This window comes from Athene noctua, chromosome 1 (genome assembly GCF_965140245.1).
Source record: "Athene noctua chromosome 1, bAthNoc1.hap1.1, whole genome shotgun sequence".
In the NCBI taxonomy this organism is placed as follows: Eukaryota; Metazoa; Chordata; class Aves; order Strigiformes; family Strigidae; genus Athene; species Athene noctua.
This window is the reverse complement of record NC_134037.1, coordinates 262,662,328-262,686,371: the sequence shown is the minus strand read 5'-3', so window position 1 is coordinate 262,686,371 and position 24,044 is coordinate 262,662,328. Positions and strand designations below refer to the sequence as shown.

The 24,044-nt window shown below is 47.8% G+C and overlaps 1 protein-coding gene across 2 annotated transcripts in view; it reads left to right on the top strand.

Annotated features, from left to right (window-relative positions):
* The window catches only part of GDPD5 (glycerophosphodiester phosphodiesterase domain containing 5), a 177,748-nt gene that overhangs the window by 331 nt on the left and 153,373 nt on the right, over positions 1 to 24,044 (top strand). The gene's annotated exons all lie outside the window — the stretch shown is intronic.

Sequence of the window (24,044 nt, the reverse complement as noted above, 5' to 3'; positions counted from 1 at the left end):
CGGTGTGTGTGTGGGGATGATGCTGAGCCGGGGGTGGGGGGGGTGTGTGTGACAGATGTACCGGGTTTGACCTCCCAAAGCTGCTCCGTTGTCCAAAATAGTGTTACTTTTCCCCAAAAGGCGTTCCCCTCCCCAAAAGGTGTTTCTTTGCTTTCCGTGCCCCCCAAACGGTGTGTACCCACCCCCCCCCCCCTGCTCCCCAAAGGGTGCCTCATCCAGCCGGAGCACCCCAACCAAAATTGGGATTTGACTGGGTGCTCCTATGTGGACATGGGTGGGCACCCACCTGGGGAGGGGTCCCGGGGTACCCCTTCAGGTCTCCAGGACCGCTCCCCCCCCCTCCCTCCAGTTTCCAGGGTGTGGGTCTGGCCGCCCCCTTTTTTCCCCTTTAGGCCCTACTTGTTTTACAGGTAACGCTTCATTTTTATACACTGCTCTCAAAATAATGGCAGCTGCACTGTCCCACGTCCCCAGGGCTTTCCACCGGGATTGTCCGGAGCTGTAAAATCCTGAGGCAGCAAAATCCCAAGAGGGATTTATCGCTGCTTGCCCGCTGGAGGAGCACCCTGTGTCCATCCAGCACCCGAGCTCTCCCAGCACCCTCTGAGGATGCCACAGGGATGTCCTGGATGGTTTTTGGGGACATTCCCCCCCTCTGGAGCAAAGCCCCGTGTTAAAGACCCCAAAATTTCTCACCAGCACTGAGCAAAGGGGGTGAAAAAGGGTCAACAGAGAAGGGTGTTATTTTGTCATGATGCTTGGCAAAGAAATTGCTCGGAAAAAGGTGTCATTCAGGAGAAAGAAGGGGAAAAAAAAATAATCTCGTTGCTGTTTTATGGAAGCTCTCTCCTAAGTCCTGTATATTCACTGCCTAGAAAACTGGGCGTTGAGGAGTTGCAGTGGAAATGTGAGCCTTCCTCTGGAAAAGGTCTGTTGTAGCAATTCCTGATGTTGAAGCTGTGAAATTTCACCCCTGGCGAGATGGAAATGGGGATTCTTTAAGCCAGAAAAAACCTGGCTTTGTCAAACTCGCCATGCTTGGGGTTTTTTTAGGGGTGGGTCCGTACAGCCACTAGTATTACTTGTAATCTTGTTGGCTTAAAGGTTATTTTGGGGCTGGAAAGGGATTACGGATAGATGATCGGAATGGTCATGACCATACTGCATGTGAAATTAAAAAAAAAAATAAAAATATTGAATTATGGTTCTCTTTGCTGGCTCTTTGTCCCTGTGTGAAGGAAAATGAGTGCTTACTCAGTAAGGTTTTTCTCCGTTAGAAAGTTACGCTGTGCATGGAGAATGTTAAACCTGACTGTGCCGTTCGGATGCTGATTCTCCTCGGGGTGCTCCCAGCTGCCAAGAAATTTAGACTGTTGCTTATTCGTGAGCAAAAGTTAGACCAGTGCTTAGTCTTAAAGAGTTTTTTTTTTGGGGGGGGGGGGGGTTTGGATCACAGAGTGACGCAGGATAAATGCCTTCTGCCTTCTTTCCTTCTTAGAAATTGCTAGTTTGCACTTGGCAGGTGTGGCTGGGGAAAAGCTGAAGTAAATGGATTTCCTGCCTTGCTTTTTGTCTGGCATGTTTATGTTCACCCGTCATCGGATTGCTATGGAAAGTGGTCCATTAATACATTATACAGCCTTTATCCACCCGAGCAGTGATGCACCCTGAATCCTTAAAGCCTGCTATTTTAACATCTTTTCCTCCATCGAGACTTGAAGCGTCTTCACTCCAATATCCCAGCAATATCTAGCTGCAGAATATTCTGCTGTGATTTTAAAAAGTGCTTCTTCAGTTGCAAATATATTTGAGGCAGAGTTAATTTTAGAGTGGGTGTCTCTGTCAAGCTGTACTTTTTCTATTAAATAAGCATGTTCTGCACGTTATGCTCTTCCCTGCGATGAATTCTGCACTGGAAGGCGAAGCATGACTGATGGTTGTCTCGTGCGTCGACAACGAGCAGCACAAAGAAGATGAGTTCTGGTTCGATCGATTTATTTGGTGTCGGGTTGTAGATTCCAAAACTGCTAGCTTGGAACTAACGATAAGGAGTTTAGTTTTTTGCAAGAGCCACAAACAGCTTTTGTAGAACCAGAAAAATGATAAGGAGATACTTGAACCAGCCGCAACCATTTATCCATAAATTGCCACGTATGTGTGATCTTAAGTAACTGCATTAAAATTGCCATAGAGGATCACACTGCTCAATGCAAAAATCGGTATATTGAGTTTTTTGTTGGTGTTTTTTTTTAGGCGTGTGGGTTACAGTAACTCGTGGTTGCAAATGGTGTCGTGGGTCGATGTCAAGATGCCGGTAGCAGATGGCTCCTTCACCCTCTTTGTTTGCTTAGAGGTGCTTTGATGCTCACAGGTGGTGGAAGTTAGAGCTGGGTCCCCTTTTGACAGACACACCTGTGGGGAATATTGTCCTTTAATTTGCTTTGTAAATCTTCCTCAGGGTGAAGATAAAAGGGCACGCTTGCAGCTTTGAAATACTCATGGCCCTGCTGCCGTACAGCTATGGGCTTGTGGAAGAAGGTGTGGTTATTGCTAACGTTAAGAGGGTTGGGTGTAGATGGGCGCTTAGGGCTCCTTCTGAGAGCAACTTTCCTACAGACGTGGGCTGTAGGAACATGCTTTCCCTGGAGGCTGTGATGCTGGTTTGAAACTCCTTTTTCTTGAGAAGATTCATCCCCAGAGGTTGGGCTCCTGTCCAACAGCCCTTTAATGAGATACTTTGCACCTTCTTGCTGATATTAAGATGATGTGATGGGATCCACCTGGCAGCCACTTGGCTGTGGCCATAAAGAGGCTTCCTTAGGCTGCAGTAGTTGATAATTATCCTTCAAGGAGACCAAATGGTGGGGAAGGGGTGATTCTGTTAGCTCAGCCTTGTGTAGAGGAATAGTAAGTGCTGCTGCTGTGAGGAACCTGTAGCTGCTTTGGGCTTTGCTGGTGCCAACTGTTGCTGTTGTGGGGTGAGTGATGTCTCGGCTTCTTCCTTTGTAGCAGGGTGTTTGCTTAGGGCTGTTGCTCCCCAAAATCACTGTCCTGAGCTGGGTGTGAGGCTGAGCAGCTCCTTCTGCTCAGGAGAGGGCAGTGTCACACCAACGAGCTGCTTCCCTGCTGAAATTCGAGAGGACAACTTTCGCCCACCCAGGGGTCCGGGAGGGTCTTGCAGGGGTGCAATATTGTGTGTGTGTGTGGGGGGACTCAGGCACCTCATTCCTTCTTCTCAAAGCAAAAGATTCCTCTTCCAGCTCTGTGCCAACTTTCCCTGACCCTGAGTACGCTGCCGGTACAGACCTTTGTAGGAATATTCTAAGCATGATGCTGGGAAAAGAGATTTAAAAGACTGTCTATAGCAGTTGCTTTTGCCTGCCAGCCCCTCTATAAACAGTGGTTAGATATAGCTACTTTAATACGTCTTAACTTTGAAAAAAAAAAAAAAAGCTGCATACTGGTGTTTGGCTTTGCTACTTTTTCCTCTTCAGCTAACCGCTGTGTTCTCCCCGCTTCCTTCAAAAATACCCGCAGATACTGGCAGGGTAACTGCCTGAATATGTGGTTAAATAGCCTGTCATTGCTCAATAACCTGAAAAAAAAGCCTTAGTTTTATATGTAATTAAATATTTGTATAAAATTTCTGCCGAGGTGTGGCTTCAAGGTACAGTGTGTTCCCCTGAAGGGTATTCAAACAAGGACCTTCTTGGGTGGCAGTTGGGAATTTTTCCGTGCTCGTGCCTATCTCGATGTGTTTTCACATACTGAATCCATTACACGTTGTGATCGGGCTCTGTCTCTCTTGCCCATCATGGGCTTTGGGCTGGATAAGCTTTATGAAAAATGTTTCTCTTGTGGATATTTTTTTCACTTTTTTCTTTTTTGTGGGTCTGGGTATTGAGGACATGGGCTGGTATTTTTTTTTTTTTCTGCTGGAGGTGAACAGCACCTGGCTTGGGGTGATGCCCACATCTGTGTGGAGTCCTGCTGGTGGCTAATCTCCTCCTTGGAAATAGCTTGTACTGGTTTTAATGTAATTCCTTAGTCATGACAAAACTGAATCCTCCTGCTCTCTAACCACTGTGTCCTCTGCAGTGCTGGCTGCTCAGGAGCTGGGTTTTTTTGTGAGGCTTTGCCTGGTGCTTGGGGTCCAGGCTGCTGGATCCTGGAGGACTTGGAGGTGATGGACTATAAGTTTATACTCTCCTTGCCTGGGAGTGCTCAGAAGGATCTGTTTTGGTTTCAGATTTACCACACAGCACTGTGCTGGAGCAGCTTTTATCTTGCACTTTTTCCCCTTAAAGCAAGCCTGGCTTTAATTTTTTTAAAAATCCTGCCATTTCTCTTAACTCTCTTAAAACTCTGCTCTAACTTGTACAGTCTCGTTGTAAATGTCTGGTCCTTGCATTTTGCCTCCCTTCCCCAGCCTTGGTGATCTGAAATGAAACTTTTCCCTTCCCCAGCCTGAGGTTAGATGTACAGTGCAGAAATATTCTGGTCGTCTGCTGTTTTTAGCTGTGCCGAGTTTCAGGCTCACATTTGCACAGGTTGCTTGGGGAAAAGCATCTTGCTTCTGACTTAAATAACGCAAGGTGAAGACCACAGTTGCCTTTAATAGGTATTTTGGATTTAGCATTTTAAAAGATGTAATGGACTGGCTGTACTGTTCAATGTTCAAGCGTTCTTCTGAGCCACTCTAATAGATTATATCTTGGACCACTTACCTTGTATTGATGAAGCTTTAGAGTTGACAGTCACCTAATCATAAATCAAATTTTCTGAGTCTAAAATCAAGTCAATGGTCTGGTTGCCTACTGCGGATTTGCTGAAAAAAAGGATTATATTTTTCTGACTTGGAGATGGCTACAGCCCTGTGACTAGTGGTGGGGACTTGGTACCCAAAGGTCGAGGGGTGGCAGGGTGATGCACTGAGTAGGTCTAATCCTGGAGCAGGTCACTTTAGAGCTTGGAGAGGATTTGAGGCTCAAGCCTAGGCTTGCTGTCCTGCTAAATTTCCTAGGACCTTGCCACGAGGGCAGAAACCTGGTGTTAAGGGGCAGGCTTGAAGCTTCCAAAGTGTCCCTTGTGTGTGACCCTGTCTGAAACCCATGTGCTGGCTGCAGAGCTTTTTTTTTTTTCTGATGAAAACCTTGGAGGATGGTGGTAGAACTGGGATATATTTCAGGGCCATGCCTCAGGTCCCCTTGCTGTGCCCAGTGCTTTTCCATCATGCTGTCAAGGGGCAAGGTGGGGCAGGGGCCATCCCAGGTCATGAGAACTGGAGGTACTGCTGGTGCTTAAAGTGTCTCTGAGATGGATGGAGAGGGTTTAGGCTTGTTTACAGGGATTTATCATGCTGGTGAGGTCACTCTGTGTGTGATATTTGGGTGGATTTTGTGTATGGGTTTGTTTGGGGTTTTTTTGCCAAGAAGCAATTAATGTTTTCCTTGGGATTAAAATATTTCCTGTGTGTTTTAGCTGTTGATGTAGGAAGGAGTCATGAAACCCTCTGACCTTTCTTGGACACAAGAAAGGCTTTTTAATAGAGAAGGTAAGAAGTGTGTCTCTCTTACCCAGCTACTTTCTTGTGTGAAGAAGCCCTATACGGGAGTTTCTTGAGACTGTCAGGTAGGTGATGTTTTGTAGGCAGTTGCGTGATACAGCAGTGATTATGTTTTCAGGTATTGTGGGAATTTTGGTGTCAATCTACCTACTAATTATTCATGAATCTTGTCGATGAGACTTTAAACTGTCAGTCAAACCTATTGCAGTTTGAAATCCAGCAAACAGGCAGCTCTTGTGTCCTGGTCTGGGAGTCCAAGGCACAAATCCAGCTGTGTGATTTGCTCCATTTCTCTCAAGCTTTTTGGATTGTGATTTCTCCAGCCGTGGCCGTGAGCTGACTGCCTGAGTTTAGAGATCTGCCCAGGAATAATGGCTGAACAGTCCTTGTGATCTGTGGATGGTTTGGGGCTTGTTAGGAGCCCTGGAATTCGTCAAGCCAAAGAGGTAAAGTGAGACTTATGGCTTCTCAAAATGTCTATTTTTAGATGTGTTCCTGTTCACATGTAAATTATGTTTATCGTAAAGGATTGCTCTGCACTTAGTACACTGAACTTGTAAGCCCTGTTTTCTAGTTTTTACACACGTATCAAAACACTTGCCAAAAATACATACATTACTGTCTCCTTTTTTCCTCTGCTCCCCAGCTCCCGAGCCACTTGCTATGTTGCATTTGATTCTCTGTAAATATATAGCAGTAGGCGGCTCTTATTTTAGGGGTGGGTTATCCCCCTGCTTGGGCTTTGGCATTAGCTTCAAAAGTTGCTGGTGTCTGACAGCCTGCAAGCTTCTCACAGTGCTGCTTGTCTTCTCTGGTTCTGCTGATGCCTGAGAGCTGGGAGGCAGGATCTGTGTTAAAAACGCCGCAGCTGAACTCATATTTAGCTCTGAGTTAATCACTGAAATGCAGAGTGCTTGCAGTCCTCATTAAAAGCCTAATTTGAAGTGCAAGGTTGACAACTCGGCTGGAGATACGTTCCCTTATCACAAGTGTTTCCTAATCTGTCTCCTTTGCGTAAGGATGGTTTTTTTTGTTTGGATCTCCAGGCTCTTGCTTTTGGAGAGCTATATGTTAAAGGAATGCAGTGTACTTGTGGGTGAGACAGCTGTATACGTTCAGACGTTAATGTGGTGGGAATAAGTGTGCTCTGGTGTCTCTTACGCTGTCAGACAAGCCTTTGTACCTCGCAAGGTCACACCGCTGCGTAGATGTGTATTCCTGAAACAAACTGTGGGTTCTCCTTAGGCAGTTTTGCTTTGCAGAGAAAAATAAAGCTGCTTGTGGGATTATAGCTGCTGTCCCTGAAAACATGGGCAGGAGCTGTGTGGCTGAAGGCCAGTCTCTGAGGAAACGTCCTTCCTTGTGCTTGTACCCAGGCAAGGATCAGCCCCGGTACACATTGGGGTTTCAGCTCCGGTCCTGAGCTTGTGTGGGCTGTGAGGAGTAATGCGGGTAACAAGCAGCTCAAAACTTGCTCTGTGGTTTGCTTAGACCTCTGGAGCTGGGATGGAGTCTGGATGCAAGAGGGTCTCTGCATTCAGTGCAAACCATGCCTGAAAAGCCCCTCTGGGGAGGGTGGGCATCTCTCCTTCTGTCACAGGAGCTGTGGAGGAGGCAGAAACCTGTCCAGCTTCCTTGTTGTTTTCAACGGGGCCAACAAATATAACTTGGGAGCCTTTAGAAAAAACAAAGTCCACCTATACCACTTTGCATTTGGAGACTAGGATTTAGCATCTACCAACCTTTTTCTTCTTTAAGGCAAAAATCTTGAACTGAAGCAAGCTGGAAGCGGTGAGCATTGAAGTGAGAGGGACATATCTGATAATGCAGGTCCATTAACTTGACGTAGCCTGGAAAATTGCTCTCCCTGTTGAAGGGTGAGGGGACTGGGGAGAAGATGGCCTGTGCCATCAGGGTGGATGTACCCAGCACAGGGAACCTGGGTGCAATGTTGTCTTTGCTGTCTCGTGGAGCCATGGGCTGAGCCCAACTGGGGATGTTCCACTGAGGGCAAATGCCGGGGGCTGCCCTTGGGCCACAACAACCCCCAGCAGGGCTACAGGCCTGGGGAGGAGTGGCTGGAGAGCTGCCGGTCAGAGAGGGACTGGGGGGGTTGAGAATGAGCCAGAGTGTGCCCAGGGGGCCAAGGAGGGCAACGGCATCCTGGCTTGTGTCAGCACTGGCGTGGCCAGCAGGGCCAGGGAAGGGATCTGAGCCCTGGGCTCGGCACTGGGGAGGCCGCCCCTTGATTCCTGGGTTCAGTTTTGGGCCCCTCACCCCAAAAAGGCCATTGAATGACTCAAGCGTGGCCAGAGAAGGGCAACGGAGCTGGGGCAGGGTCTGGAGCACAGGTCTGCTGGGGAGCGGCTGGGGGAACTGGGGGGGCTCAGTCTGGAGCAGAGGAGGCTGAGGGGAGACCTCCTGGCCCTCTGCAACTCCCTGCCAGGAGGGGGCAGAGAGGGGGGATGAGTCTCTGGAGCCAAGGCCCCAGCGCCAGGCCCTGAGGGAATGGCCTCAAGCTGCCCAGGGCAGGGTCAGGCTGGCTCTGAGGAAGGATTTCTGTGCAGAAGGGGCTGTTGGGCGTTGGAATGGGCTGCCCAGGGCAGGGGGGAGTCCCCGGGATCCCTGGAGGGGTTGAAGAGTCGGGCTGAGCCAGCGCTGAGGGATCTGGGGGAGTTGGGAACGGTCAGGGGGAGGGTCATGCTTGGGCTGGAGGAGCTGCAAGGTCCTTTCCAACCCAGTTGGTTGTGCCTGCTGGAACCTGTGGTGTTTGGGAATGTGCTTTGTACTTACTTGGGGGGTGGCACAGCCTAGTAACTTCCTCTGGACAGTGAAGACCACAAAGAAGCTGTTAAATCGTCTCTTTTTAAGGTGTCAGTAACAAGGCAGGAGTTCATGGCTCAATGGGTATCAGTGACCCCACATGGACTAATGAAGTGGACAGGGGATCCGCTGGGGGAAGTGGGAGCCTTTTACTGTGTTTTTTTTGTCTCTCCAGGGGAGATTAAGATACATGGCCTCTAGCTAGGAGCTCTTAGAGCTCTTGGGGCAATATGCCTACCTACATCAAATCTGAACATACCTATTTGTCTCCCTCAAAAGAAAGACAGGGGAAGCAAGCTGTTGATCTAGAATGCAAGGTTGATTCATTCAGTTCTGGGTTTCCAGCCTTCAAAACCTGTTGTGCTGCTCCTGTGCCGGGTCTGTCATGCAACACCAAAAATTGCTGCGGATTGGAAATGCTCTTTGTTTAGGGGTCACCTCCAGGGAGGTGTTGCAAACAGCTTGCCTGCTGCAGTCCATCTGCCAGGCTAGGAGGGCTCTGGTGCATGCTGATCTCGTATCACACTTGTCCGAGTACATACTGGGGAGCCTTAATGATGCTGGTGACATTGTCACCTGGAGTGGGGTGATAAAAGCTTTTGCTAGTGGCTGGGCTCTCCTGGTAGGGGGAGAGATGTTGGCTGGTTAATAGCAAGGCTGGATTTGAGCCTGTGACCTGAAGGCAAAGGTTCCTGATGACCTGAAAACCCCTTGTGGTTTTATCTTCATGTGCAGAATGCCTCTGTATTACAGTGGGAATGTGATTAGTTAGCAGGAATGAAGCCTGTGAGTTTATTGTGAAGCTGTAACCTGATGTCCAGACTGTCTTAGAAATGGACCCATGACTGTTTGCTACAGGACGTGTCTAAGAGCAGAAAAAGCTTCAGTGAGAGGAGTCCTCTATATCTCTAAATTTGTCTGTTTATAATGTCAAAACCTTCCTGTTGTGAGTCCTTAAATCCCAGCTTCTGGGATAATAGTCTGGTTGTACTGAGTGCTGTACTGGACCTACGAGACAATCCCTTTTGCCCTCTTGGCTTCTTCCCCCCAGCTCAGGGAAAATCCTGGCTTTTTCCCTATTTCCCTGAACATTGTAGCTCAGCTGTGTGTTCCCTGGAGGGATGTATCTGGATCACTGTGTTAAGGTCTGGATTCTGCTCTGCTCTTCTTGAGCAACTTGTGGGCTGGATGTAGGATTGTCCTCGCTGGAGGCTGTGGGGCTTTTGAGGGTATGTGGGGTGAGGAGCAGGGAGCCCCTGAGGTCACGAGCTTGGGCAGATGGAGTCAAAAGACGTGTCCACTCCTATTTCTGCATCTTCCCTTCCCAGGCATGACGTGCTTCTCTATCTCTGCTGATATTAGCAGCAGTGATAAGAAAGGCTCTGTAACAAGTGTGCTCTGTGGCAGATAAAACTTATTGTGCGCAAGAACTGTTCCAGCTGAGAGCTTATCAACACTACTAAAACTTCAACGATCAGCGAGGCTTGAGGGATGTGGGTGTTTTGGGTCTTTCAGCAGTGCAGAAACATCTAACGAGGTATTGTGCTGGAAGTGCTGCTGCTCCGTAAGTCCCTCTCAAATGTGCTTTTTAAAAAATGTTTGGGGGATTGAGGCTTGTAAACTGGTGAAGCTGGTTGGTTACTGTGCTGTGTGTTTGTGCATGTAATGAGCTGGCTGATGCTTAATGAAGGTGGTAGCTGGTCTCGGTGTGGACTGAATTAAACTGAGGGATCCATCTTCTTGCATCTTGCCAGGCTGCTCTTTGCTTAGAGAAAGAGTTCCTGGAGCTTTTGTGCAACTATTGAACACTAGTGCAGGGAGCACAGTTTTCCCAGCTTGGCTTGATGGTCTTCCAGGGCACTGACCTCTGCAAGGAGTTGCAGGTGGTAGAAGGTGCAGTGGTGTGGACCTGGGCCAGGAATCACCTGGCTTCCACCTTGATTTGGAAGTGCGTAATTCCTAGGAGTTCCTGTGTGTTTGCATGTGCTGAAATGAGTTAGGGAGGGTGTTGGAGGTCTGAGTATGGGCGTGTCTTGTCCTCCTCAAATTTGGGCAGCTGACTCCATGCTTATGCAGACATCTCCATCCCCTTGGGATCTGCAGCTTGGAGCCTTCCCCAGAGGATTGGTGCCCACAGCTTCTTTCTAAAAATGTGAATAGGGGTTTTTTTTGTGCTAAAATCCCTGAGAGAGACATGGTGATAACTGCTTTAGAGGGGAGTGGTGTGGTTGGAACAGCTGTTTAGAAATTTCCTTTTCCTTTTGGCATGAGGAAATGAAAATGTTCATCGCCAGCCTCTGTAACAGCTCCTTCCCCAGGAAGGATGAGGCCTGGAGGTTGAAACCAGAGAGCCAAGAACAAGTCAAGGACCTGGAAAGGGAACCTGTTTCTTTGGCTGCTCCTGCTAGGAAGTGGAGCCAGGGTGGGAAGGCACTTTCCGTCTTTGCTTCCCTATTTGTCATTTATGACTCCTGCCACCAATGCCACAAATGTACAGAAAGTCCTGGGAAAGAGTTAAACCTGAGGTTCATCTGCTGTTGGTCATGGCAGGAAGGTCTCTCTAGGTTGCTGCTCTCTTGCATGAGCGTCCCCTTTGCTGTGAACACAGGACAAATCTGTCCTCATCGTTGCTGTGTGCGTTAGGCTGTCCCTGCTCTTGAAGGTTTTATTTTTATCTTGTTTAGAATAACTTTATGAGGAAGGCTGGTTTGAACCAACTGGTGGCACGGCAGGAAACGGAGGAGGGAAGGAGCTCGGGTTTAGCGAGAGTGATGCTTGCTGTAGTATGATGGCAGGAATATGCCTGCCCTCTACAGAGACATGCTCTAGGGTTTGGGCTGGCTGAGCCAGGGTTAGGCTGAGGAACATCAGCCTGGCTGTGCTGCAGATAGTCTGAGCTGTTGAAAGAGATGGCTTTTGATAAAAGTGGGAGCAAACTCTTGTTGTTGTTACATGGTGCTGTGCACAAGGTCAGCATGACTGTCTGGTTCCCAAATTGGGCAGCCGGGTTCACTTTTTCAGCAAACCATTGCTGCTGCTCAGCCGTGTAATCAGCTAATGGGATTTAACACAGCATCCAGTGTTCCGAACTTGGCTTTGTGATAGCAACCTAATCCAAAAAAGTCAGAGTTAAAATAAGTGGAAGTGTGAGTTCCTGGGGCTTTCCAGTTCCTCGTGTAGCAAAGCCATCTGATTTCTACCAGAATTGATACACTAACCAATATAACTGAATTGTCTCAAAATGGGGAGAAAGAGCATCTATTGGTACTTATTATAGCTCAAACACTTTATGCTTGAGGCAGTGTCTCCTGTGAAATTTCTTGTTTAAATACCCCAGTTGGAAAACACAAACTAACCTTTTGCATCAAGGGAAAGTGAGTGCAGGGATTGCAAATACACTTTTTTTATCTGGAGAGATGCTGACTGGATCTCTGACCCATTTCATACTTTTTAGAAGTTTTCTGCTTCAAGTTGAAAGTGAAATACAACTGTGGTGGAGCCTGGGGTTAGATTTAGGAGGGAGAAAATAAAAGGAGTGGTGCTAGGTGGAGGCAGCAAGCACAGCTTAGATCACGTTATATAGTTACTGTCTCCCTTTAACCTTTCAGTCTCCAGCATCAGATCTGGACCTCAGCCCAATTTATTTGCTCATGTGGGTTTTTTTTCAATGCTTTATTAGGCTCCAGAAGATCATTGTTAATGAAGGTTTGTGGAGTCCCAAGAGGGGCATTCGGGGGAGAGGAAAACTCTTGACTGTTGCTGTTTGAGAGTGCCCCGGTGCTCGGTCAAGAAGTTGGACTTCACATCCTCCTTGTGTATGTCTCAGCTCAGCCACTGTTGTCTTCTGCTGGCTTCTTCTGCCTGGCTGCCCTAAAACTTACTGCTCTGTTTCAGCATTGCCTCAAGCTGAAAGGATGCTCTGCTCCCAAACTGGTCATTTTTGGTGATGGATTCCATATGTTTGATTCCAAAAGGCTGGCTTTTTTGGAAGGAAAGGTATGAGATAAATATTGTCTAAACTACTTGTAGCTGTCAGCTCTACTGAGCCAGCTCTTGGACAGGGGTGTGAGTAAAACCCTGTTGTGTCTCATGCACCATCAGGTTTAATGCTTGCTAAATGGCAGAGCTGTTGAGAAAAAGCATTGGGCTGAGGCAGTGTAGCCGGTATTAAAAAAATAAATATAGCTACAAGTGGCTAATTTTTGAAATAAATTATGCTGTGGCTGTTTGGTGAGTGGATATATAAGGGACTGCTGAGGTGTGTGCATTCCCCCAGGGCTTGCAGCCAGGTGGGAGATTTGGGAATTTGGGAAGGCAGCAGCTACCTGCCTGTGGGGAAAGTCTTGTGTCCCAGTAGTAATAAATCCTCTCCTTGCCATAAAACATGAGTGTTCTATTTAAAAATGTCTTGTTCTAGAGTTGAAACCAGTTCCAGAGCTTGATCTTTTAACTTTTTTTCATGTTGCAAATGATGGACAAAGTAGGGTTTGCCACTTACCTTTTGTAGAATAACTGTAAAGTGCTGAAAAATCTTGTTATCGTGGTGTCATAGGCTTGGTGAAGACCTGTAGTCATGGCCATCCTGGAGCAATCAGGTGCTGGAGGTCTGCTCAAGCTGATGTATTTTGCTCCCAAAGTGCTTCAGTTGTGTCCTGTCACACTTCAGCTCAGGCAGAAAGTGCTTATGTTTAAGAACCTCTTTTCTTTTTCTTTGTTTTCTTTTATCCTTCTGGAAATTACTTTGCAGAGCAAGAGTTTAACTGGAAGGATGAGCAGGACTTGCCTCGATGCACCAACAAAAATGGCTTGGCCTTGATTTCTCTTAGTCTCTTTCTGAAAATTAGACCTTTCTCCTGTGCAACTTGTGTCATGCTGGGTTTTAGGGGAAGTGTTTGCTTTGAGCCTTGTGGGGTCATAGGTAGCAGAACCTCACCCCTTGGGTGTAGGTGGCCCACGTCAGCCTGTGTCCCTGCTGGCTGCTCTCTGGCTGATGCGGCCACCTCTGCTTACATGGGCCACACAGAGCAAATGGCAGCAGGGAGGGAGTGGTGGTGGTCCCGGGGCCTTGTGGGGCTGGTGGGCCTCTTCCATGCCAAGAGAACTTGAGCAGATGCTGGTGCATCATCAGTTGGCTGTGAAGGAGGAAGCTGAAATGTTGGTTGGTCTGGCTGCATCTGCTACAGCTTTGGGGATGCTGTCTGGTAGCCTCAGGTCTCACTTCTACCTGAGCCCGTCCCAAGTGGCTCCCCTCAGTGATGCTGTGGGTAGCCTGAAGTCCCAAGTGGAAATATTTCTCCTCCCTTGGCCATGCAAGAGATGTTTTCTTGCAGGAACCGGTGACCTCTGGGTCCTTCCTCTCCAGTAAGATGAAGGCATCTGAAAATTTTCTCAGGAGAACATGGCTTAGTTCTTCTTTGTGCCATCTGTCTCCTGTTTCACCCTGAGAACAATGAAGGACAGGTTTTTATCCCGCCTTTTAATTTAAGAAACACTTGACCTGTTGGTTATTTGTCCTCAGATACTGTGACGTAGTCACAGAACTGACCCTAATATTGAGCTCTGGGGAACACTACTTGTGACTGGCTGCCAACTGGATTTCATTCCACTGTCCACTTGGTATCCTTCTAGTCCTCCTGAGTTGCCTGTCCCTTCTTCCAAAGGTCATAAACTCTCTTTTTTTTTTTTCCTGAGTTCCAACCAAAGCTGTCTAACCAGGCCAGTCTTCTTCCCCACCGGCTCATCTTTTGGCACATGGGGACCACCTGCTCCTGCACCTTTAAGTTGTCCTTCCTGAAGAACATCCAGCCTTCCTGGACTCCTTTGCCCTTCAGGACTGCCTCCTGTGGGAATCTGTCAATTAGGCCTCTATATAGGCCAAAGTCTGTCTTCTGGAAGTTCAAGGTGGTAGTTTTGCTGACACCCCCACCTTAGTTTTCTGAGAATCAAAAACTATCATTTCATTAACTGTATGCTCAAGGCAGCTTCCAACCATCACATCACCCACAAGTTCTTCCCTGTTCACAAAAAACAGCTCCAGTGGGCCACCTTCCCTAGTTGGGACCCTCACCAGCTGTGTCAGGTAGGACTCTTCCACATGCTCTAAGAACCTCCAAGACTGTTTCTGTTGTAATTTATTTCCAACAGACATCTGGTGGGTTGAAATTCCCCATGAGAACACGGGGTGGTGATTGTGACACTTCTCCCAGCTGCTTATAGAATATTTCATTTGCCTCTTCATCTCGGTCGGGTGGTCTGTAACAGAATCCTACCATGATATCTGCCTTGCTGGCCTTTCCCATGATTCTTACCCATTAAAAACTCGATCTTATCACTGTCACCAAGCTCTAGACAGTCAAAACATGCTGAAACATACACGGCTACCCCACTGCCTCTCGTTCCCTGCCTGGCCCTTCTGAAGAGTGCATAGCCACCCACCGCAGCATTCCAGTAAACTTTTCAGGTGCATGCTTTAATGTGTGTGAACTTGAAGGTGATGGTTGAGCAACTCTGCAGAAGGAGCTGGGTGGCCTCTGCGGGGAGGGAGGTGACTTGGTGGAGCCTTGTCTTTGGTGATGTGCTGGAACAGATAGGGTGTGCGATGCCTGCATGAAGCTGGTGGGATTTTTGGGGAGTGCTGCAGGCTGAGATAAGAAAGAGGGACTGGAAAAATGCTGGCTCCAGCATTTTAATACGTAGGTTTTGCTCTGTTACAATAATAATCTCAGCATAATGTCACTGTTTCACATGGGTAGTGATACAGGTCCACTGGAGGGAATGGAGTATGTGGAATGGTACAAGAAAAGGGAATGTGCAATGATTTTCTTCCTTCCCTTTCCTTTTATAACAGCTTTTCTCCAGTGCAACAACCAAATGGTGAATGCTTAATTTGTGATTTCCACCCCCCCAGTGATGGATGGTAACTGGATACCTTAAATACTTTCAGCTTTGGACACAACCTGCCAAAAATAGCTGGGAGCTCTGTGGGAGCTGGTACTTGGCAAAGGGCTCTGCTCACTTTATCCCGAGCATGCCAATGGGATGAGTTCACAGAGCATCTTTGGAGTCAGCAGGGCATGAAGGTGGTAACGGGAAAACCTTCCTGCTGCCGCGGCACTGACACAGGGACTGGTTCATCATCCTGTGGGATGCTTGCTGTGGTGTGTTACAGCTAGAAACGATTACCTGAGCATTTCTGCTTTTCTTCCCAACGGCTGCTACTTTTTGGTACCCTGGGGCTGGACTGAGAACATGACAGAAGTCTTCAAACCCAGGCAGCTCCCTGCAAAAGAGCTTGTAATGATTTAGATGCATAGAGGAGGCATTTATCCCAGTAACCATGGATCAGCTGGGGTGGGAGTAAAATCCCGGTCTTATGGGTCTGATTACAGGACTGTGAGCTATCTTTAGCTGCTTTTCCCCAACAGGCATTTGCACGTGGTGTAGAAGTGTCTGGCAGCTGAACCTGTCTCTGCTGCACCCCCACCAGCCTGGTTTAGAGGGACTCCGTGGGTTGCTCTGTGAATAATTTGGGAGAAGGGCAGTAGAGAATGTGTTGGCTCCTTGTATTCAATATGGAAATGGCTCTTTCCCATGTGGGGGTGGTAATAAGGGGGGGGATGTCGCTGGAGCTGATGAGCATGGGAGGTCTGCTTAGTACTGGAGGCTCAGCTTTCCACTGGTGTTCTCAGGCTGATCTTAAAGTGAATATTTAAAATGTAAAGCATCATTTTCATGGTGCTTATTCACATGAAATAACCTCTCCACTGGAGGTGGGAACAGCATGGGGGTTGCTTTGAGTTGCATGACCTAGTTTCTCCAAATATTGTTGGCATAAAGGTGGCTTTCAGGCTAAACATGGGTCTTCTTAGGACAGCTCATGAGCTGTGATAAAACACAGGGAAAAAAAATGAAAACTGATTTTCATCAGGAGAGAGTTTGAGGCTGCTCTGTACCCTTATCCTGACTGATGCTGCCAAGTCCAATTTCTGCTGAGCAGGGCCTGCTAACCTGATGTAGCAGAAGCAGCACAATACACATTTTTGTGAAATACAACGGGAAGTTGATGGGTGGGGTGAGATGGAAGTGGGGGGTTTCTGAGGGAATATTCATTGAGTCCCTGAAGTATTGGGAAAGAAGAACCTAAATCCCTCCGACATCATCTTCCAAAGGGCTTCCTTGTGATGTGAGCTTATTTGGTGGCGAGTTGGGGGCAGTAGTAGTGGGGTTTGTCTACTGTGAGAAACGGGAACTTTGTATGTTACACAGACTTGTGGCTTTCTGTCAACGTAGGAACTTGCATTGCTGGTACATCAAGATCCTGACCTTAACTGAGATTCATCATCCCTTGTGCTGTAAGGCAGGGTACTTGGATGCCCCTCCTCAGCACGTGATTAGGTATATATGTTCATAAGAACCAATGATGCTGACAGGTAATGAAAAGTAACTTCCAGTCTACTATGTGGAAGATGTCTGTGAAGCTCTGTGGCCTTTATGTGTGGAGGGGAGAGCAAAGCAAGCTGCTCTCCAGAAGTTGCTAGATCCATGGGTGGTGTCTCTGGCATTCAGCAGGGACTTCTGGGGCAAATTGGCACCGGTCTGGGGTGATACATGGCATGGATCAGGTGTGTGGGCAGCTTTTGATGTGGCACGGGATGCCCGTCACCTGGTGGCACTGAAGATCCGTGTGGCATCCAGGTAAGCGCAGGCTGTCTGGGCAAGGTTTGTGTTCAGACCTTGTTCCTTCTCATTTTCCTCCAATCCTTCATCCCCCTAAGGGAACTGGTGCTCTGGTCTGCAAAACCTGTGAAGGCCTTTCAATTCTTCCACAGAATACCTATGCTTTTCAAAGCACAAGCCTGGTGTTGGTTTTGCTGTTGGCAGACTTGCACCCGTGACTTCTCCGTGGATGCTGACAAAGGGCTGGATTCCTTGTAAAATCCTTTTCCACGCAAGCCACTGGCTGCATGGGTGCAGATACACAGTGGCTACATGATGCTGCTTCATGCCATCTTTTACCTGCCAAGGGACAGCCCTCCCGTCCACATTGTCCCTCTGGGAAATGCACAGTTTCCCCATCACACACACATTATACTGGGGAAGGAATATCTTGGTACATAACAAGAAACCAAACCTTGCAGAGATGTTTATCCACGTGGGACTGTACCCTGGGTGTGATGCTGTGCAGCTCACAGCCCAAAGCCAGTTTATGGGAGTGTAGCTACCTGATGGGGTGGTTGCTGAAAACATGGTTAGAAATTTCAGGGGTTTTTCTGGCTTGAAAGAAGTGAGTGTACAACAAAACTTCCCATCAGTGCTTCCCTGGTCAAACAGGGCTGAGGAAGATGCTGGTGAGCGTGCTGGGCTCCCTGTTCCTGCCCACTGTCTGTACTGGTGATGGTATCAAGTTGCATCCAAACTGTCACTAAGTGCAACGACTCTGCAGTAAGTCACTGGCCTCCTGGTGCTAGTTTTGGCAACAGGGTAACTTGGCTTGACTGCCTCTATACAGCACAAATGGATTTGTCACCCAATAGCTTGATCACACAATTATAAATGTGAAGGAAAATCACGCTGCTTTTTTCCTGCCTGCATACCCGCTTTCTTGCTGTTTGGATTTCTCTATTCTTGCAGCTCACTAATAGTTTTATGCAGCCTCTTCGCTTTGGAGACTACAGACAGTTTCTCAAGTCTTTTTAATCCTGTTTCTTGTTGGGTGCAAAGATCAATGCTGCTGTGGCTTTGGTTTTCCCACCCTGGGTATTGGCTGTGAGCTGCCACACCTCTGGAAAGGTTTTAATATTTTTTTTTATTAATAGTTAAAACAAGCAGTGAACTGAATTATGTATAGGTAGAGTACTTGTCTGACCGATTTAAATTATGAAGCTGCTATGTAGCAAAAAAATGGCTTCAGAAAGAGCTGTCTCCTCCTGAGTTCTTCCTGGAATGACTGCATTTTCCTCTTTACTCCAGACTGTAAGACTCCCACTTACTGATGCTATGCATAGTGTTGGACTCGCTGCATTGGTCTGGGCGCTTAAATAGCACAAAGATATTGCCTTGTGCCCAGCCCAGAATAAACCCTGAGCAAATCCAGGCACTAATTTTGGCATCACGCACCTCTCTGCTCCCAGCGTGGGAGAGCTGTGCCGGGAGGCAGGGTAGCAAAGTCGCAGGTACTTAGCAGAGCAACCTCAGAGGAATCTTTATCTTGGTGGAAACAGATGGAATTTGACTTTGTGTCAATTATGAGCCTAGAATAACTCAATTTTGCAGCAGAGGAAGTGGAAAGGTGCAGCGCTGCCACAGCCTGGATGCTGACAAGCAGGAATTGAGCTCGGAGGAGAGCCGTGCCTGGCACGTACGCTGCTTATTTCCACACTTGAGAAGCTTGGCCACCAGAATGAAACCGCACTTGTCATGCTTTGTGTAAGCCTCCACTTGGGAAGATGCTAAGCAGGGCATTCTAAACATATTCTTCAACTGCATCCTGGTGACAGATCCCATAGCCAAAGGCTTCTCTTGGAGAAGGGTTGTCACAGCAGGTGTACGAGTGAGGATCAAAGGGGTAAGAGCCTTAAGAGGTCTCCTCTTCCCCTGTCACTTGCTCATTATTCATGCACAACACTCTGCCAGTTGTATATTTGGGAATGAGTATTGAAGTGGAACAAATTTTATGAGGCTTCTTTTTTTTCGGTCTTCCTGAAGAGTTTGGGTCTTCTGCTCTCCATCATGCATTTTGGACAAGAAGGTGCTGAGGTGCTCAGCCAGCCACTATTGGCTTTACTTGGCCACTGTGTACCACTTCCCCCATAATTTCCCATTTCTCCCCTTTCTATCTGTGCTTGATACACAAAAGTTGATTTTTGCAGAAGGGTTGGTCAGAGCTGGACTTTGCAGAGCACCATCATGTCCAGGGCTTTCAGCAGTCACTTGGACTCCAGCGGTCTTCGGAGGTCTTGCTTTGTGCCTGGATGAAGGTACACAAGCTTTGGGTCATGGTTAGATGGTGGCAATCCATCCACTTGGTTGTATCATGGCCAAAAAACCTGCCTGGCGCTATAGAGCATCGAACATTTCAAAGGGAGCTTTCTACACTTGCTTTTCACCCTCTATGGGTGAGATGCAGGACCTGGTGAGTGCTGTGTGTCTCCTGGTAGGTTCAGGCTTTTGTAGCTTCTTGGTTCTGTAAGCTGCTCCTTAAACTGTTTGAAGAGCTGCTGTATGTGTTCCACAAAGCCTCTGTGGGAAGGCTGGATATGGTCCTAGCACCTTCCCACAGTGTGGGGGGTAATGCTGCTTGCCAGTTTTTTTAGTGGCTTGCTGTGGTCTCCAGCTAAATTTGCATGGTCAGCTAAACTAATACCTATGCAATGACCTCCCATCCTCTAAACCGGAAAACAGACCTGTGAAACTGCCCTAGGGGAAGAACTACCCTTGGGAGGGAAGGAGGCAGCATGTTGCAGCTGTCCTCTTGGCTAGCAGAGATATTTGTGAAGGCACTGAACTGAACGCTTACCCTGGTCTGCGGCCTCTGGGGTCACTGAGACACCAGAAGAACTACAGCTTCTAAACTTGCCTCTCTCAAATCTGTTGCCAAAGCCTTTACTTTATCAATTATATCAGAAATAGCGTGGCCAGCAGGGCCAGGGAAGGGATCTGAGCCCTGGGCTCGGCACTGGGGAGGCCGCCCCTCGATTCCTGGGTTCAGTTTTGGGCCCCTCACCCCAAAAAGGCCATTGAATGACTCGAGCGTGGCCAGAGAAGGGCAACGGAGCTGGGGCAGGGTCTGGAGCACAGGTCTGCTGGGGAGCGGCTGGGGGAACTGGGGGGGTTCAGTCTGGAGCAGAGGAGGCTGAGGGGAGACCTCCTGGCCCTCTGCAACTCCCTGCCAGGAGGGGGCAGAGAGGGGGGATGAGTCTCTGGAGCCAAGGCCCCAGCGCCAGGCCCCGAGGGAATGGCCTCAAGCTGCCCAGGGCAGGGTCAGGCTGGCTCTGAGGAAGGATTTCTGTGCAGAAGGGGCTGTTGGGCCTTGGAATGGGCTGCCCAGGGCAGGGGGGAGTCCCCGGGATCCCTGGAGGGGTTGAAGAGTCAGGTTGACTTAGTGCTTAAAGACACGGTGTAGTTGGGAGCTGGCAGTGCTAAGTTTATGGTTGGACTTGGATGATCTTCAAGGTCCTTTCCAACCCAGTTGATTCTGAGATTCTGTGATTCCATAATTGATCTTACTTAGCTGGGGATGGGATTAAATTCAGTCTTGGCTGTATGTGTTCTCTGAGCTGGGTGTATCTCTGCTTTGCACCCTTTCCTTACTGGTCCCTGCTCTCCTTTGAGTGTGGAGCAAATATCTGAAGAATACACTGAAGCTGTGGGCTGGAGACCCTTGCGGAGGACATCTAGTCGAGTAGCAGTATTGCCATACAACTTTCTCACAGCCCTGCACATGGATCCTCCTGCCTGTCCCTACCCGTATTTGTGGTGCTGAGCACTGCTCAGCTCCCTGTGGTCTGTGGATGGCTTATCAGCCGGGTTAAAAGTGGTGGAGGGAGTGAAGGCATGACTTGAATGTTGCTACCACATTTAGCTGTCTCTTAAATGCCCCTTAGTATGTTGCAACAAACTTAGTAAACCCGAGTCTCTTGCCTCAGCAAGTGTGAGCCGCTAAGCAACAATTAAAGTTTAACCCCAGTAGTCCGTTCCAATGTTTGCCTTTTGCTTTAGAGGAAGGAAATGTGATCTTAATCTTTAGATCAAATGGCATCTCTACTTCCATTGGAAAAAAAAAAGTGAATTTGTAATGTCCTTAATGAAGCCTAGAAAGATGCTTCGGATAATGGACAGAAAGTATCTGCCTCTTAAAAAAAACCTTTCACCTCCCAAAGTTATTGCAAGACTTCCTATTATGCTTATTAAGGTGTTTTTATCCTTTGAGCTTTCAGAGGAGAAAATACCCTTGGAAAGCAGTTGTCAGAGTTGAATTGCATGCTTCTTCCCTTAACGTCTGCCTTGAAAGCGTTCCCTAGAAACCAGTCTCTGGCTCTGTGGGAGATGCCAATGAAAAGCTGCAGGTCAAAGAAGTGGAGAGAATTTCAGAAATTTGACTTTGCTTTTCAAACTTTGGTTGTCAGCCTCTAACTTGAGACCTGGGGAGTGTGTGTGTATGGGAAGCTGGTTGCTGTAATGGGATTCTTATATTCTTCTAGAAGCTGCCCTTGACACAAAACTGTTCTCTGACTTGGAGAGGTGGATTTTGGAGAAGAGCTTCCCTGGCAGGTCTGTTGCTCCTGTGTTTGGGTTGTGTGGTGCAGGGAAGGTTTATAAATCTGCCTGTTAGTAACTGGGGATGGAGAGGGGGAGGTCTCACGGCTATGAACCCCATGACTAAAAGACCAACTTAATATCAATTCATATGTGAGCTGGCAAGGTCTTTTTTTTTTTGAAGGTGAGTGATTTTTGTTGCTGCTTTTACGTGCAGAGGATCAAACCCAGGGTTGCCAGAGCACTTTCCTCCTCTTGCCTGGCTCCTTATGTCTCTGTGTGTGAAACACCATGGGCAGCTGGATGGGTGTCTCTGGTTTAAGAGACAATAAAAGGGAAATTAAGCAAAGGGCACATGAAAGCATTCCTCAGCCCTGGCTGGATGCTATGTTCTACTTGCTCTGGCAAGATATGGGGTGAAATGAGGGATTATCTAGCATTTAGGAGAAGGTGGTAATGTGGCTTATAGCTGGCTAAAGTAACAAGATGACCAAAAAGGAATAAAATTATTTTCTAGTAGGCTTTGCCATTTGCAGTTTGGGGCTGAAATCTTGGTGAACTAGGGAAAACAAGAGGAAGGATTTTATCTTCATTTGGAGATAAGGTGACTTAAGTTTAGTAGCAGGATATCTTTCTTTTGGTAGTGATGTGCTGGGTCATGGCTGTAGGGCCTCAACACTCAAGGTTTTGGGAGCTGCTTGGACAAGCCTCATGCATGACTGACAAATTAATTCCCTACACAGAGGTAGGACTCGAGCTGGATGACATCTCAAGGGTCTTACCAGCATTGTGCTTCAGACACGTTCTTCTCCTTGGTGCTGCTGGGACAGCCTAGCTGCTGTCCTGCTCCTCTGTTTGGTGGGAAGTTCATTTCCAAAGTGCCTATAGGAACTTGTGGAAGATACCACTCCTTCCTTAACGACATCTGACCTGATATTGCTGCTGTAGCACTGAAACACACAGAGATATGTGCAGGAAAAAGCTTAAAGATAATGGGGCTTGTGCATGATAAGCAGACATGTCCAGTTTCCTTCGGAAAGAGGTGCAAAGATGTGATGTTTCTAGTACGAAAAAAGCAGGTGGAGAAGAGTGCTTTGAGGCTCCTGCAAACATCTGAGATTAAAGTCCATGCACACAGGTGCTTTGCCTCTGCCAGCCATTGTGGGAAGGTAATTTCTTTAACAGTCAGGTCAAGGTTGCCCTGACCTGTACTTCGAGTGACCAGGAATGATCCAGCGTAGTGAAGGTGAACTCTTGGGTGCTGGGGTAGGATAGGGTAGACCTGAGATCTGTCAGTAGGTCGTTACCATTGCTGGCAGTGAAGGGCAGGGTAGCTTTGGTGGGATTAGTGCTAAATGCTGGACACAAATGGATGCTTTGAGGCTCCATGTGTTTTGAATTTCTCATATTTGAAGAACGAGGTATGGTGAGGACTTTGAGATGGTGTCAGTGAAAAAAAAAAAAAACACAACCTGAAACATTACAGTTATTGGGGGATTGTTATGGCTAATAGGATTTAATTTCTGCAAAGCTTTTGATGAGAGGAAAAAGTACCTCAAAGGACCACAGGTATTTTGGGAAAGGCTTAAGTGGAATAAAATTCAGCTGTGATCATGTTACAGCAGGGAGGCTTGAAGTTAACTGAGCCGGAGCAGTGAGTTTTACCACTGCTAAATAGGATGTGCGCAGCCCTGTTTCTCCTGTCCATGTGGATGTCCCTTGGGTCCTGACTGCTGGGAAGAGGAAGATCTCAATGAAAGGGCTGTGTTGGGGCTGCAGGCTTTGCGCTGGAAGCTGGAAAGCTCGCAGATGTCCTGATACCCCAGGTTGGATTTGAATTCGTGACCCAGTGGTGAGCTGCTGCTTTTTGCTCCTATTTCCTTGTGCTGTCAGGCTCCTGGGAGCTATCGAGCAGTGCTGTGGAAGTGTGGTCCTGGTGTGCTGTGGCCTGTTTTGCTGGGAGAGGTGGAATACCTCAGGTTCAGCCTTGATGAATTTGAGGGGAAAGGGGAGTGTGGAAGGTTTCCTTCCTGGGGAAAAGGGCTGGTAATACAGCTCGGGAGGGGGGAAAAAAATCAAACAAAGCAGCTTCTCTTCCCTTCTGGCTCAGAGCGGGTATGTGATGTCAAGGTGGAGCTGAGCCTTCCCAAAGACTATGGGATTTTTTTTTTCTAATTTTTTGAGGGGTGGGGACGGGAGATTCATTTATATGCTTTTTTGTTAAATCTCTCAAACAATGCTGCTTCCCCTTCCTTGGAGCAATTGTTCCCTGTGCGATTGACTCTTCCTTCCCCTTCCTCTCCGTCGTGGGAAGCACTCTCCTATTGATGTATGGGCTCAACTTTAATCTCCAATTTACTTGCCTTTGTCCTGCTCAGGTCCCTCGTATTCTTTTATAATT